Here is a 16,466-nt window from a genome sequence, read left to right on the forward strand (position 1 = left end):
ATGCAGTTTTTGTAGTGCACCAGAAGCTGGAGAGAATATAACAGAAAACCTTTCAAGTCACCTTGGGAAAACTTTATTTGCTAAGTTTCAGCAAAAAGCAAAGGTAACATTTCTGAGTAGAGTTCCGTGGGTTTCACTTTTACCCTGGGTTGGTATCTTTCATTCACTTGATGATTTAAATTAAATGACACCAAAACTCAAACCTTGGCTAGTAAGGTTTTAAGAGCAGGGGGAAAAAAAGGCTTTTCTCAGCTCCAAATGGTGAGTACGCAGGAAACACGGCTTCACTGGGAGGGGACAGGTGCAGTTCTATTTCCAGACACACAATGCTGGTCCTGGGCCACAGCTGCTGAGAAGCTACACGCATTCTAAATATGGCGGTGTTTCCCCAGGTGGAGGAAGACGGGTAGAAACGGAGGAAGTCTGTGCCTGCCCCCATGCTCCACAGCTGCTTGAGACCAAAGCCGTACCTCCACGGGAATCACCGCTAATTCTGAGCTCCTGGCTTCTTTTCCTTTCCAAGGATTATTTTGAATATTTGGATGTCTACTTTACTCCCTCTGTTCTGTCTACTGCTGTTAGGAGTCTGGTAAATAACCTGATTAAGCTAAGATGCTTTACTGACAGGATATCCTGTATCTAGTTTACTAACTAAGGCTAGAGGAAAGGCTGATTAGACAATCTGAATGCAAGTTATTTTTAAAGGAAGGAAAAGACAAAAAAGCCAAAGTGGCCACAGGCTCTTTATCATCTCAAGTAAACAAAAACAATACAACACTGAACGACCTCCCCAGACGCGGCTTATTCAGATGTGACACTTTTACTTCCCAATGCCAGCAAGTTCCACTTTGTGCTCTAGACCTGGAAATGCAGCTGCAGCATGTTCATGAGGCAAACAGCCTGAAGTCTTCCCTTTAGCAAACGAAAAAGGGACATTAAATTAATTGCTGCTCTTGAATGTTTTTCCCCTAGTGAAGTTTTACAGATTGCTTTTTAAAAATAACAGCTTTATTGAAATATAGTACACATACTACAAAATTCACTCTTTTAAAGCATACAGTTCAGTGATTTTTAGAATATTCACAGAGGTGTGCATCTATCACCACAATTGAATTCCAGAACACTTTCATCACCCCAGAAGAAAACCCACACCCATTAGCAGTCACTCCCCACTGTCCCTCCCCCAGCCCCTGCCACCCCTAATCTACTTTCTGTCTCTATAGATTTGCCTGCTCTGAACATTTCAGTAAACGGAACCATATAACTCGTGACCCGTTGTGTCTGGTTTCTTTCACTTAGCATAATGTTCTCAAGGTTCACCCATGTTGAAAGCATGAATCAATATTTCATTCCTTTTTATGGCAAATCATATTCCATTGTATAGATACGCCACCATTTGATCCATTCATCAGTTGATGGACATTTGGGTTGTTTCCTCCAGGTTGCTGACTTATGGTAAAGAACAAAAGAAAGCCTCGGAAGCAGAAGGAACTGAACTTCCGCTTAAAACTGACCCTGAGCTGGGGGCTAACAAACACGATTACTGCTCTGTCTGCATTTACATCCAATTGTAAACACGCTGTTCCTGGAGAAAGGCAATGGAAATGCCAACTGTGGTAACACAGAATACGTGAAAATTTTTTCTTATACTATTAATGAGAAAAGAAGAAGGGAAACAATTAAAACAGAATTGAGTAATATCCTCTAATAGACGAACAGGTAAGTTGTGGATACCAATCCAACACATACTAGGCAGTAACACAAGGAAATAACTATTGACACAAACAACAGGGATGCATCTCCCTGTAACTGTGCTGAGCAAATGAAGCCAGGCAAAAATTAATACATAATATACGATTGAATTTATATAAAAGTCTAGAAAAGGCAAACTCCTCCAGAGCGACAGAAAGCACATCAGTGGTTGCCGGAAGACAGGATGGGAAGGACAGACTGTTATTGGGCGTGAGGACACCCGATATGTTCATTACCCTGATTGTGACCATGGTGTCATGGATGTATCAGTCAAAACTCTTCACTGTAAATATGTATCATTTATTGTATGTCAATCATATTGTATGTCATTATGCCTCAATAAAGCTATTAGGAAAAAATGTTTTGTCAAAAAAGTGAGTATACCCCCCAAAAAAGAATTAGAATGACTACTGTGTGGAAAACGTTGCCTTCATTTTCCATATATGGTTTCAATTAGTTTTGTAACAAGTCAAATTTTTCTCGTTTACACACGAGGAAACTTGAGATTGAGAGAGTTCAGTCACTTGCCAAGGTGGTCGACATCGGTGTTAAGCTGGGACCTCTTATTCTTTTTTGTGTGTGTGTGTGAGGAAAATCAGCCCTGAGCTAACATCCGTGCTCATCCTCCTCTTTTTGCTGAGGAAGACCGGCTCTGAGCTAACATCTATTGCCAATCCTCCTCCTTTTTTTTTTTTTCCCCAAAGCCTCAGTAGATAGTTGTATGTCATAGTTACACATCCTTCTAGTTGCTGTATGTGGGACGAGGCCTCAGCATGGCCGGAGAAGCGGTGCGTGGGTGCGCGCCTAGGATCCGAACCCAGGCCGCCAGTAGCGGAGCGGGCTCACTTACCCGCTAAGCCATGGGGCGGGCCCAAGGGACCTCTTATTTTTAACCCACGTTCTGTCCACACTGCCTCTCCTGCTCCTGTTAAAGACCCCACTTTGTTTTCTGGAATCCCTGGGTCCCAGCATTTCCCAAGTCGGGGAACTTTCTGGCCCAGAGAAGAGATTTACACATCAGGGTGGGATTCTGATTTGTTCTCTTTTCCCTATCATTGGAAGCTGCAACAAATCTCCCTCCAATTATAGGGATTTATCTGATTCAGTTGATCTATTCATTTTCAGTGGATCAGAGTGGTTAATCTGGATTAGATCAAGGCAAGTAATCCTGGTTCCTCGGTCAAAGAAAATAATTCATCTGAGATTGAAAGCAAGCTGGACAAAGCAGAAAACGGGCCTCTCCACCGATGGCCGGGAGTTGTGCTCTTTGGGACAATAGTCCCTCCTTTGATCACAGGAGTCCCAAGAATGTGGACTGTTCCAAGCTACTCTTAGGTAGCTGCTACTTTTGCTGCCCCTCCCACTACACTTGAACTCTCAGTTGAGGCTGCTGTCCTGTCTCTGAGCAGGACACGCGTGGGGGTGGTTTCACACCTCTGTACTCCCCTAGATCATCTTTTACCACGCAAACAACTGGACTCCCTCCAAATGCCTTCATTGTATTTGGGCCCATTTAAACATGGGCTGTAACCGGGGTTAAGTGAAATTAATGAAAAAACAAGTGAAAGTTGGTTAAAAAATTTTTTTGTAAGAGAGCTACATCTGGGTGTGGGAGGGGACCATTTCTTTCATGCAAGACTTTCATAATGAAGGTTAACCGTGCAGGATATCTTCCATTTGCCCCCCAAATCCATTCTCCATTCCGTTCCACCCAGCCCTGTGCCCTAGTAGACTAAACTGCATGGATTCAGCACAGGTTTCCTGTTCTTTGCCTTCCAGTTGGGTTTGGTCAACAGAGAGCACAAGCAGATCAGAGGGAGGGAGGAGAATCATGGCAGGGTGCTTGATTCCTGGAATCTTTGCCTGCGGGGTCACTGTAACCAGCTACACCCCTTTCCTGGAGGCCACAGCTCCATCAGGAGGTCCTTCCCCCCAGCCCTCATCCCTTGACCCATCCCAGTGGGTGGTAAAGCCACCTGGAGAGGGGTACCATCCCTTGCAGTTTCCCTGGACTCTGCCCACACCCTTGTAAATAGTGTCTTTATTAAGCTTTCCTAAAATTAATCAGTTTGAGGGTGCCAATTGTTCCCAACACAGCTGACATTTTCTGAGGACTATGAGTATGCCTTATTCAGAAAATTAACTTATTCCAAGTCCTCAGTTTATATAAAAACACTGACATTCGTGGGGTTGATATCAGCCCAAGTGAAGACACACAAGAGCTAGGTGGGATGTGGAGCACAGTGGTCAAATAGCACCGATTCACCTACCGCACCGGCAACTGTGTAAGGCAAAGACATTTTACGAGATTTACGAGAGCAGGGAAAGTGGCAGATACATTTCTCAGGTTTTTAAACTCTGAGAGATGTACATTTCCAGGTTGCTATATCATGCTGCTTCATGCTTGCAAATCATATTTCCACGGTGCCTTCAACCTTTTTACAAATGCTATTCTATTTAGAGCAAGACTTTAAACCAGTTTTGGGGGATTCTAATGATCAAGAATGGAGACAGAGATGTTTGCTGCAATAAAAACTGCCTAAATGGCAAATCTAAGAAAGAGCACAGATTTCAGAGGTACCGTCTGTTTTCCCTCATTGAGAAGAATCATCATACAGAGTGAAAAATGCTGTAAAAGTGAAATGACGTTTCCTGTCATGCATAAGTTATCATCTTGAGTAGATTTTGATTATTTATAGCTTATGTCAAAGATATAAGCCCACTAAGGAAAAAGATGGATCTTGATCCCATCTAAGCCCCAAACAGCTAACCTCTTCTCCCTGGAATCACCCCAACTATATCACTTCCAAATGAAGTATAGCTAGAATAGCTAATTGAAGACTGATTTTCTTTGTTGATTTTTCTCTGATGAAGCCAAAATGTCATTTAGCATGCATCTGTAAAGCTCTTTTAAGTGAAAAAGCTAAAATGTTGAAATATTAATATGGTGCTCTGTTTATTTTTTTAATTTTATTTATTTATTTTTTTGGTTTTATTTATTTTTGGTTTGAGTTAGTGTGTCTGTTTGTCATAGAATAGGGCCACAGACAGAAAAGAGAAACTCACTGTATTAACCTGCGCCAGCCAGGTAAGACCCACCTTGTATTCACTGTAAGTATCTACAGGAAATTTAGAGTATTTGAAAGGAGATATCAAAAGATCTGGAGGACTCTGGCAGCTTCCCCTTAATTCTGCATGACACCAGATGGCTCTTACAAAGCTCTCACTTCCTCTTTTCCAAATGAGCGGCAACTCCACCCTTTCGACTTTCCTAACTCAACGCAGCATATCAGTGAATAATACCACCTTGCGTTTGTGCAGCATTTTACAATTTACAAAGTGCTTTCCAATTCATTATCTGCACTGATCTTTACAGGAGCTCAGCTACAATCAGGGCACGTGTCATAACCCCCACTTTACAGACAAGGCAGCTGAGACCTGGAGATGTCTGTCGGGACTCCGCTAGTAGCAACTGGAATTACCTTGGGTGAGAAATGGAAATGTGTCGGTTCTGGGTTCATGGACTCCAGTTGTGACCGGGCTCTCTCCTTCCTTCTTTTCTCTCTCTTGCTTCCCCTCTGTACCTCAGACTTCATTCTCTCAGCAGACTGAAACATGACCTGACGTGATTCTTGCTGCCTTGAGACTAGAAAGAATGGGACCTCTCCTCCCTCGACTTGAGTTGGAAAATTCCAGAGGAAGAACTTACTGGCCCCTGCTGGGTCTGATGTCCACCCACTGAACCAAGTCCTGTGGTTGGTGGATGAAACACTATGGCTTCCCCAGCTTGGGTCAAGTCCCCACCCAGGTGGACAGTATTACCCAAACAAACAAACAAAACAGGAATCCACACAGCAGGTGAGGAACTTGTGAGAGAGTCAGCCAGCCTAACTTGTAAGGACTGTGTTAGGTAACTCGCCCACGGGGCAGAATCAGGACTGCGAGCCCAGCACCTTCCCTTCACATCACAGCCTGTCCCTGCGGGAGCCACAGAAGTGTTAGGACCCTCTGTCTTCCTCAGTTACCCTGGGGTCTGGCTCAAGACTAAAACTCGGACAAGCCTCGGGTTCTAGTCCTGATCCTGTCTCTCATCAGCTGAATTCGTGGGCAAGTTTCCTAACCTCTGGGACCACAGCTTCCTCCTTTGCAAAGTCAACAACTCCTGCGTCACAGGGTCATCAAAAGGATAAAGGGAGATAACTGACTCCAGATGACTTCGAAAATTATACAGAACGACCTTGAGGTTCATCACTGAAGTTCCACACGTGGATGTCACGGAGGCTGAAGTTAGCACGACTCTCCTCAGCTGTCCTGACCACAGCCCTTGCCATTAGCACACTTTGTTCTGACATTTTTACTCTCTCAGTTTTAAAGGCACATTTCAAAAAAAAGCCTCAAGCAGTGTCTCAAAATGAAAAGATTTAGTGCAGAGAGAAGCTTAGGAACAGATGGTTTAACGGCACTTAACACACTCGCGTTTCCAATTCAGATTAACTGGAGGACGGAAAATTCTGGAAGACACACAAGAAACTATGAACAGTGGTGACTTCCAGGGACTGCGGCTAGAAGTTGGTGTTGGAAAGGAGCTTCTATTTTTCATTTACTCCTGTCTCTACTGCTTGAGTTTTAAAAATCTTACATATATATTCTTTTCACAGTACAAAAACTTCAAAAGCCTGGTTGTCAGAGGAAAGGAATACAGTATGTAAGTAGTAGAGTGTCTGACTCATAAAAAGCTTTCAATACGTTCTTGTTTATTGATCAAAATAGATGTCTAGGGGCCGGCCCCATGGCATAGCGGTTAAGTGTGCATGCTCCGCTGCTGGCGGCCCGGGTTCGGATCCTGGGCGCGCACCCACGCACCGCTTGTCAGGCCATGTTGTGGTGGCATCCCACGTAAAGTAGAAGAAGATGGGAATGGATGTTAGCCCAGGGCCTGTCTTCCTCAGCAAAAAGAGGAAGATTGGCGTGGATGTTAGCTCAGGGCTGATCTTCCTCACAAAAAAAAAAAAAAAATAGATGTCTAGTGACCACCTATCTAGCAAAGTAAAATCAGCTTCACTAGAATAAAAGCCAACTTTCATCTCCGTGAATGCAGGTGTTTTCCACTAATTATACTGTGAGGAATGCTCACCACCACCTGCTGAGGACATGGTTGTAAACTCTTACACCTGCACACAACAAAAACGAAACCCCCTTTCTTAATTCCCGACTATTAAGTACAGCATAAGCCGCACCTCGCGACGCTGTTGCCGTTGCTCCTGTGAGCACACGTCTTAGGAACATCAGAGGATGCTGGCTTCCTGGAGCCATTCTATTTTACAGCTGGGGGTTGCGTGATATTTTCTAAGAAATTAAATGTTACATGGCGGCATACGCCAAAGCTAAAAGACAGATTTAAATAGGATTTTTAAAAATGATGCAATAGCTACGACGTTTGGATGCTGTGCACCAGCAGCGTGCTGTGCTGGTTGCCTAGTTACATCTGCAGAGAGTCAAAATCTTTGTCTCTAAATCTAGAAGGAATTAAAAGCCTTAAAGTTTCATCATTAAACCAAGAATTGTGTGTGAACCCCTACAGAGTCATCCTGTAAAATAGTCCCCATCAGACTGGGATCAGGTGACAGCCCTTGGGCATGTCTAAGGAGATATCTTGATAAAAGGCATTTCTTTTCTTTTTTTTTTTTTTGTGAGGAAGATCAGCCCTGAGCAAGCATCCATGCCAATCCTCCTCTTTTTGCTGAGGAAGACCGGCCCTGAGCTAACATCTCTTGCAAATCCTCCTCCTTTTTCTCCCCAAAGACCCCATAGATAGTTCTATGTCATAGTTGCACATCCTTCTAGTTGCTGTATGTGGGACACCGCCTCAGCATGGCCCGGCGAGCGGTGCGTCGGTGCACACCCAGGATCCGAACCCGGGCCGCCAGTAGCGGAGTGCGCGCGCTTAACCGCTAAGCCACGGAGCCGGCCCATGGTCTAAAAATTAAACAGGAGTGTATTACAAAGGATGAGCCTTCGGAATTCCAGAATGTGAAGATAGGGAGAAGCAGTCTTGTTTTTTCCTCTTGAGGTTCAATCAACATTTTTTTGTTGGGGGAGGGTTATCTCATAACATAAAATCCACCATTAACCATTTTAAAGTGCACAATTCAATGGCATTTAGTACATTCGCAACGTTGTGCAGCCGTCACCTCTATCTGGTTCCAAGTCACTTCTGTTATCCCAAAGAAACCCTGCACGCAGAGCAGTCATTTGGATCTTGTTTACATTTACTCTGTAATTTCTCTTTGGAAAAGAAAACAAGAATCTGGGTTTAAATAACAGCATAAGGGTTTGATCTGCTTTCATTTCTTCTGGAACTTGTTAGATTCACAAAAGAACAGCAGAGGTTCCAAGCTGGAATTAGGCTAGTCTTAACAAAATGAAACCAGGATCGAGAGTCCTGGAAGGAAGGAACCCAAAAAAGGAATTGGGGAGAATATCAAAATAATTCACAATGCTATCCAAGACCTTCGCTCATCAGAAACCCAGATCCTTCCTCAGTGACTGATGGTTTCAATCTTATTTTGGACATAAAAAGAAGTGAAAGAGAATTCCTTGTACCTATCAACTAAGATACTTTGGAAGATGGGAGATGATTAAATACATTAAAAAAAAAAAAAAGACTGCCAGCTCCTAAAAGCCAAATGCCTATTCTGGGGCAGCTGACGAGTTGCTCTTTCCAGTACACTCACAGTCCTCTGTGTCCCAGTAGCTTAGAGAACAAAAACCTCCAAATAAAGGTCACTGAAATGTAAGGGACGAGGCCCTAGGACCTTCAGCACCCCGATTTCTCAGTCTGGCTTTGCTGCGGGTGACGTGGGCGGTGTGTTAACGAAGCAGTGAGGACGGGCTGAGCCAGAGCCTTACCCAGAGGCAGCTCAGACAGCAGGGCAAGGAGCTCACGTCTACCCCGGGAGGTCAGGAGGCGCCAGGTTCTTAGAGGTGGATTAGATTCCAAGACATTATCCACTCCAATCCCCTCACCCTCGGACGTTCAAGATAGGCTTCCTAACACTTAGCTATTCCTGAACAGTCTATGCTGTCTCTTAGGAGGAAAGTTCAATTTTGTTACACAAAAGGCAGGATTCAAGCTAAGAGAGCTCCGTGCTGCTTGGCAGACTTGGGTTTTATAATTTCCATACATGCTGATGTGCTGAAAAAGACTCAGTGAGTTCCTGTGGTCCCCTCCACAGCAAAGTGATTAAAGCTGTGATCATCAGAGGCACCGTGCGGGAGGGAGCTGGTGACACTGGAAAGCTGTGAGATGTGACGTTTCATAAATGTTGTTGGTTCTTCTTAGTTCTGAATCTTAGGTGTTTTTTCAAAGTTGGTTTGGGCGAACTTGCACATGTGGGTACCAATTTTCCAAGAGTTCGATTCTCCCCTATCTTCAACCCAAACCCTGAGGGTTGTCGTCATTATTTAGTTCAGTCAAAATTTCTATTTTAACAATTCATCGACATGACAGCCACTTTCCACTGGAGCTACCGTTAGGCATCTGGGGTGACCAGCTGAACCAATTTGCCTGGGACTCTCCCAGTTTTAGCACTGAGAGCCTGTGTCCCCTGACACCCCTTGGTCTTAGACAAACAGGATGGTTTGTTACCCTACCGCTAGCCCTAGGTTTGGTATTCACATCTCCATTGCTCAAATGTCTAGAGGTGGATAGAAAGGGGATTTGCTAAAAAAAAATAGCTGAAAAAATTTAAAATCTCCACCAAAAATTTCTGGCTGCATTCTACTCCAGAGATGGTTTTCAAAAATAACCCAGTGATGCATTTCATTCACGAGGCAAGAAATGGTTTCTCACTTTGGGGGGATGACCTACCTAATGTACAGTGGAATTAAACCATACTTAGAGATTAGCTATAATAAATACCACTACAGTGAGGTTTTGAAATATTATGTTATTTTTTCCTCCAATTTCTACATTTTAGAGCCTAATAAATAAAGCATATTATGAGAGGCAGACATAACAGCATAAAATAAAAATCTCACATTTCTTTGGCGCTATTCAAAGACCTTGGAACCTGTGCACCATAGGCAGACTCTCCAGAGCTGGAGAAACGCCAGAAGCAGGACCCTCTCCAAGGCCACACCCACAGAACCAGAAAGTCTGTCCAAGGAAGGTGCTGTTGGACTTCAACCTATGCACTTGGTCCAGAGCCAAATACTCGAAGAAAAAAAGCCTTCAGTGCCTGTATCTACAAAACAGGATTTGCAGAGTCAAGATAAGAACTTTCTTCATCAACCTGGGAAGCCTAAACCTTGTCAACCCTATACAATGAAAGGTTAGATAATCCTACCTCTGCTACCAAGGCACTTCTCCCTTTCTGAACAATTGATCTCTTTTACTTAGTAGTAGGCAGAATAATAGCCCTCAAATAGGTCCATATCCTAATCCCTGGAAGCTGTGAATGTGTAACCTTACAAAGATAAAGAGAAGATGTGATTAAATTAAGGACCTTGAGATGGGGAGAGTATCCTGGATTATCCGGGTGTGCCAAATCTTATCCCACGGGTCCTTAAGATGAGAGAACCTTTCCTAGCTGAGCTCAGAGTTAAGACAAGTGACTACGGGAGGAAGACACACAGATGCAGTGTTGTTGGCCTTGAAGGTGGAGGAAGGCAGCTCTAGAATTCTCCCCAACGCCTCCAGAAAAGAATGCAGGTCTGTTGATACTTTGCTTTTAGCCCAGTGAGATCCCTGCAGAATGGTAAGATAAAAATTTGTATTGTTTTAAGCCACTAAGTTTGTGACAATTTGTTACAGCAGCTGACAGGAAACGAATACATCCTTCGTCACTGGTGCTATTCAATTTGCATGATGTCTGAGTAGAATTTTGCTTTAAACCCCAATATTTGACTATTTCTTACCGAGTGTTTAATTTGCTTCTCTGTAAAAACTTAAAAAAATAGATTTGATATTAAAGCAAATACTCTCAGAATCCCTCCAACAGTGCAGAACAGGTTCCTTTGACATGTCTACTTCGTTTGGTTTCTTTCTTTAGTTTGTTAGCACAGAGACCACTTATGTAAGGAACCACTGAGTGTGACTGAAACCAGTAATTTTGCATGAGGCAAAAATGCTCACAGGTGAGAGTGGAAAATGACACATAACCTCTTTCAAGTTGTGTGCCAAGACTCAGGGGTTCTCAACGTCTCCCTAGGGCGCTCTGCATGTCACAATGACAGGAAGATGCCCTTGGCCTTTTGTGAGCCAAGGATGAGGACACCAAAGAGGACAATGAAGAATTGTCCCATTCAACACGCCAGTAACCTCCAGGAGAAACTCTGCTGGGACTAGTTTGAAACATGTGAGTACATTCATTTGCATGAAAGAAACCAACACAAACAGCAGACAGAACATCACATACTTATCAAACAGTCTTCTTTATCAGTAATATTTGATAGAACGGAGGGATGGCTCAGCCCTCACCTGTAAGAGACTAAGGACTTGACTCCAAAAGAACCTCATAATGGGGTAGCAAGAGCTATAACTGGTCTTAAAAACGCACACACTCACAAGCCTTTCTTCTAATAAGCTCTGGGCCAGAGATTCTCATCCTAAGAAGTTTCTGATTCTAGTATATACTAAATATTTGCTGAATGAGTACATGGATGAAAGACGAGCTCCCGTAAACTAAGTCAGGTTATAAGTAGGTTTTCTTTTTTATTAGCATTGTGCTGTAGCCGCCAAATAGTTATGTAAATAAACAATTAAAAATCCAACAGCCAAACTCAAACCACTGCCATACAGTCCGATGGGGAAAGAAGAGAAATGCGTGGGGTGTAAATGAAATCATACTGCCCATGAGGTGACAGTTGTTGAAACTGAGTGATGGGGATATGGAAGTTCACTACATTATTCTCTCTATTTTGGAATATGCTTGAAATTTTCCCTAATGAGGTTAAATTTTAAAATAAGGAAGAAAATCCGAGTCACTGCTGGTTGGGGAGGGCTAACACGTCATCACCTCTCTCAGCAGCACGGCAACCTTCCGCGTCTACACCAGATTCAAATGGCTTTAGCAAGTTTCAGCAGCCAAGTTGGCTTCTTCGAGAAGAAATCTCAACAGCATTAGTTGACCTTTGGTTGTTATTGTTGTTGTTGCTGGAAGAGCCTTACAATGTTGACAGCCCATCCACTGAGCACAGGGTGTAGCCTCCTCTGATCTAATCTACTCTGACATCTCCTCACACCTGGTCTGTCTTCAATGGCTACTGGTCTATCTTCAATGGCTACAACCGGTTCATCGTGTTTGGTGCCATAGGAGTACGTTTTGTTAAGGGAGCCACCTCAAAGGCTCTCCAACTCAGGTTTTTAGAAGACAATGGAAAAATCGAGGTGAGAAAACTGATTTTAACTATCATCAAGAACCACTTTCTTTTCTTAAATCCTGAAGTCATGTCAATATTGCCAACGCCTCTGTGAATGCTTCTTTTTGATAAACATCACCTGCTAAATGCTCTCATCTATAGGAGCACTTCTTAAGATATTTTTTTCCACTTTGAGCTCTGGTTAGATTCAAGAAGATCCTAGAAGAAAATATTTCAGAATTCTTACCTTCTCAGTTCCCAAAGCCTGAGGCTCTCTGGAAGATCTGGCTGTTGAGAAAACAGAGAGGAAAATGTATTTTTTTTAAAAAAAAAAGGAGAAATAACATGACATGTAAGAGCTCAACAAGCAAATGAGTGTTTCTGTAAATAAGTTTTGGTGGTAATTGCTGAACAGCTCTAAGAGCAAAGGGTCTCCCAGGTTTACATTTCTGAGTCAAGAAACAGACGTTTTGTTAACTCTTTTTCTTTTAACAAACAGATTTGTGAAGACAGGAGTCTCTTTCTTTGTGAACTTCCCTAGCCTGCAAGAAAGCATGAAAATACAAAGTTGGCTTGGGACCCGGGGGAAGCAGAGTTCTTGGTGTCAGGCTGTGCACCAGTGAGATGAATGAGAGCAAGCTTTCCTTCTGACCTAAGCTGACTTGCTCCCAGCAGGACCAAAGGGCAGAGACAGAACACGCTCCTGTTCCAGGTGTCAGGAAAGAGCTGGAGTCCATTTGTGTGTCGAGCCCTTTAAGAGGGTAGATTGTGACAAGCTAGTGGTGATAAGAGCATCTTTAGCTTCTGCAGGCTGTTCAGAAGTAGAGATACCTACACCCTCACCACTAACGGCCTCCGAGGACTTGGGGCAGAGGCAGCCTAACTGTGCCGGGTGTGGTTCTACCTGAGAACGTTCCTGTAGGAGGAGCTTCTTTACTCCTGAAAAGATGTCCAGCAACCGGCTACAGGAACTGCCTAAGCCTCAGGCCTGCTTTACCGTTCCTATTGTGCTGTGCAGAACAAAGAGGGACCTCGAGTCTAGAGTGTGGCTGAGGGTGGAAATCAAATTCACTGGGTCCCGGGACCAAACGAACTTCAGTGTCTCTGGAGAGCGCACACTGCGTAACACGGGCACCTGTGCTACCGTCTCAACCCAACCAATTATATTCCCAGGCGACGACAAGGGACCATATGTTTTTAAATGAGCCAAAGTTATTAGAAAACCATTATCTTGTGATTAATGACAGCAAAGGAACAAAAACAAGCCAAGGGCAAAAAACAAGCTATTTTCAGAGAATGAACCCTAGGGATACAGTGACTAGCGGAACTTGCAAAACCAGCTTGTCTGTGGGTGCCCTGGGTCCAGCGCTCTCAAACAATATTGGCGATGGCGTAAATCAGCACAACCTCTTGGGAGAGCAGTGTGGCTCTATATAGCAAGATCGTCAAATACATTCTCAATCATCATCTTACTGATGCCACTCCCTGACTTTGTCCAAAAAAAACAAAAGATCCAAAATGTAGACAACGAATTATTACCAAGGTATTAGATATAGCCTGCATATCAATATTACGAACTATTAAGTAAAAGAGAGAAACCTCACAAGATGGAACTTTGAAACAATATATACAAAAAATTTAAATGTAAAAAATGTACATGATATACATGAAAAATGCACATGATATAAAGTTATATGAAAAGAGAATACAAAATTATAGATACAGGATGACCTCAGCTAATTTTCTAACATATATTTACAGATACATGATATTTTTCTAATACATTTTCTATAATATTTTTCTTATGTAATATTCTTCTAATATATCATATATAATGTTTTCTAGTAAATATTATACATAATCTCTTCCTGATATATATTTTTCTAGAAAAAGGAGTGGAAGAAAATACATCAAAATGTAAATGGCATATTACTCTTTTGTATAGGATAATGGAAGTAGCAGAAACTGCTAGGTATGCCCCAATGTCTGCTCTCCTCTTCTTCCATGCTCATAACAGAATTCTAAGCTCAGCAGATACATGTCAAGAACAACTCTCCTCTGCTCCCCTGCTGCGAGGTGTGTGGCCATGAGTCAACGTTCCATGGACGGCTGAAAACGTGAGATGTGCGACTTCTGGGTCCTGCCCTCCCCCCCCCCCAGTCTTCTCTCTTCCTGCTGGTTACAGTGGAGTCCCTATGGCAAGCCACTGTAGGCCATCAAGCCAGGGACACATGCTAGGAATGTGAGAAGAAGCCATGAGAGAAGAAGCCTGGGTCCCTGGATGACCTTGTGAAGCAGAGGGCCTGACCAGCCCTGGACCACCCACCCCTGGATTGTTGTGTGAAAGAGAAATAACTTCTAGCACCCATCAGCCACTGTGAAATCAGATTTCCTACATGCAGTCAACCAACAACCGAATTAATGGAAGATGTAATTCTCATTTTTTCTTTACACATTAAGTATTTTCCAAATTTTCAATAATCACCATGAATTACTTTGCTCATCAGAAAAAAATTTAAGGGCCGGCCCCATGGCTTAGCGGTTAAGCGTGCGCGCTCCACTGCTGGCGGCTCGGGTTCAGATCCCGGGCACACACCGCTTCTCCGGCCATGCTGAGGCTGCGTCCCACATACAGCAACTAGAAGGATGTGCAGCTATGACATACAACTATCTACTGGGGCTTTGGGGGGAAAATAAATACATAAATAAAACCTTTAAAAAAAAAAATTTAAGTTAAGCTTTGTTTACTAATGTTAAGAAAACTGAGATAGCACAGAAAGAAGTCTGGGCAGCACGTGCCTTCTTCCCAAACACGAGAGAAAAAATGAAACCTACAGTTTGGAGAAGTAGTTATTACATCACATGCCCGTTGCAGATCACTCACCAACGTCTGGAGTTTGTAGGGCCCTTAATCACACCCCACCGCACTTTATTCAAGCCTTTTGAAAAATAGTTTTAATAAGGAAAAGTTGCTTAACTCTAAATAAAATCTGCTTTAAAACTTACTTAAGGAATACTCTGAAAAAGTAAAACTCTAGTCAAGATATTATAATCATCCACTTGAGAGGAACCCAGATTTGTTAGGGTGAACTTAGAAACATTCTTGTTTTGTCCGTGCGCTGACTCGTACCTCCAGCGTAAGGGTGTCTTTGTCCTGCGTAAGGGTGTCTTTGTCCTCCAATGTCACAATCACCATCCCTCGGTAACCCGCGGCCCCAGTAAGCCTGCTGAGCCTCCATCCGCCAAGCCTCCGCTCTGATCTCACCTCCCCTGGAGCGGCGACAGCCCCGCAGAGCCCACGACCTCCCGTGGTCTCCTCTGCGAGCCCTGGTCGGGTATCACAAGATGACTGTCCAAGAACAGGAGTCATACCTAATCCACAAAATAGAGAAAAGGCACCTGGCCACTCGAGGATCAGATCTCAGAATAACATACCGAGGACCCTTTCAATCTGCAATAACGTTGTGCCAGCAGCATCCGGCGCCTTTCAGAGGATCGTTAAAGACCGCGTAGGTGCACACAAGACACCCCACCAGGTAGATCTGAGAGACTTATATGTAGTTATATATCCGATAAAAATCCTATTTTTTCCCCTCTTCGCAAGAGAATGCCGAATGGTCCTTTTCCCCCTGTGAGTCACACCACCAGCAGCAACATGGCTAACTTACGTCCAATAACAAAGGCAGGACGCCAGGTTTCCTCACTTCCCTCCCAGGATGACTGTGTCTGCGTGTTCTCAAGAACCCCAAACCCTCTCCTGCTTTAGGCAAATTGAAGCTGACAGTCAAAGCTCTGCATTCTTGATTCTCTCCTCTCCTCCCTTTACAGGAACACAAGCGAGTGGACTCCACAGGCCTAATTACCATGGTAACAACATGCACCGTGATGATGAGTGGTTTTTTTTAAATGACTCACAGACTGTTCCCCCAGAAACCCCAGACACACAGGTTTCTGGCTGGTTTATAAAATCTATCCAAAGTTTTCTTGCAAATTTCTTGCTCCTGTTAGAATAACTGGTACAATGGAGAGAGATTCATCAAATGAAATATGCCCTTCTCCTTAAGGATGAAAAAAACCTCACTTGGTCCTTGAATACTCCAAGATTAATCAATTTAAAACTCGGGTTAATAATGAAATTAATTTGAGTTTGTACACTGGAGATAATTAATCTGTTCCTAATTTAAATAATTAAGGTATTTCATAATGTAGTTCTAGAGACTCAAATGAAATAATCAAGTGAAATAAAATCAGCAGTAAAAAATATCAAATAGCCTAAATCTGTGGGTACATGGTTGGTCATATATAAAGTGTTACAAAAGAATAAAAGTCTTAATACCAAGATGTTTAAACCA

At 43.2% G+C, this 16,466-nt stretch overlaps 1 protein-coding gene across 5 annotated transcripts in view; it reads right to left on the reverse strand.

Moving 5' to 3' along the window:
• The window catches only part of GNG2 (G protein subunit gamma 2), a 116,270-nt gene that overhangs the window by 87,937 nt on the left and 11,867 nt on the right, over positions 1-16,466 (reverse strand). For 3 of the 5 annotated variants that reach the window (XM_058540560.1, XM_058540561.1, XM_058540559.1), the window contains exon 2: positions 12,362-12,402. The exons of the other annotated variants lie outside the window; for them this stretch is intronic. The gene's annotated coding sequence lies outside the window, so the exon portion shown is untranslated. The remainder of the gene's footprint in view (positions 1-12,361; positions 12,403-16,466) is intronic. 5 annotated transcript variants of the gene reach the window in all.

Source organism: Diceros bicornis, chromosome 5 (genome assembly GCF_020826845.1).
Source record: "Diceros bicornis minor isolate mBicDic1 chromosome 5, mDicBic1.mat.cur, whole genome shotgun sequence".
Classification (NCBI taxonomy): Eukaryota; Metazoa; Chordata; class Mammalia; order Perissodactyla; family Rhinocerotidae; genus Diceros; species Diceros bicornis.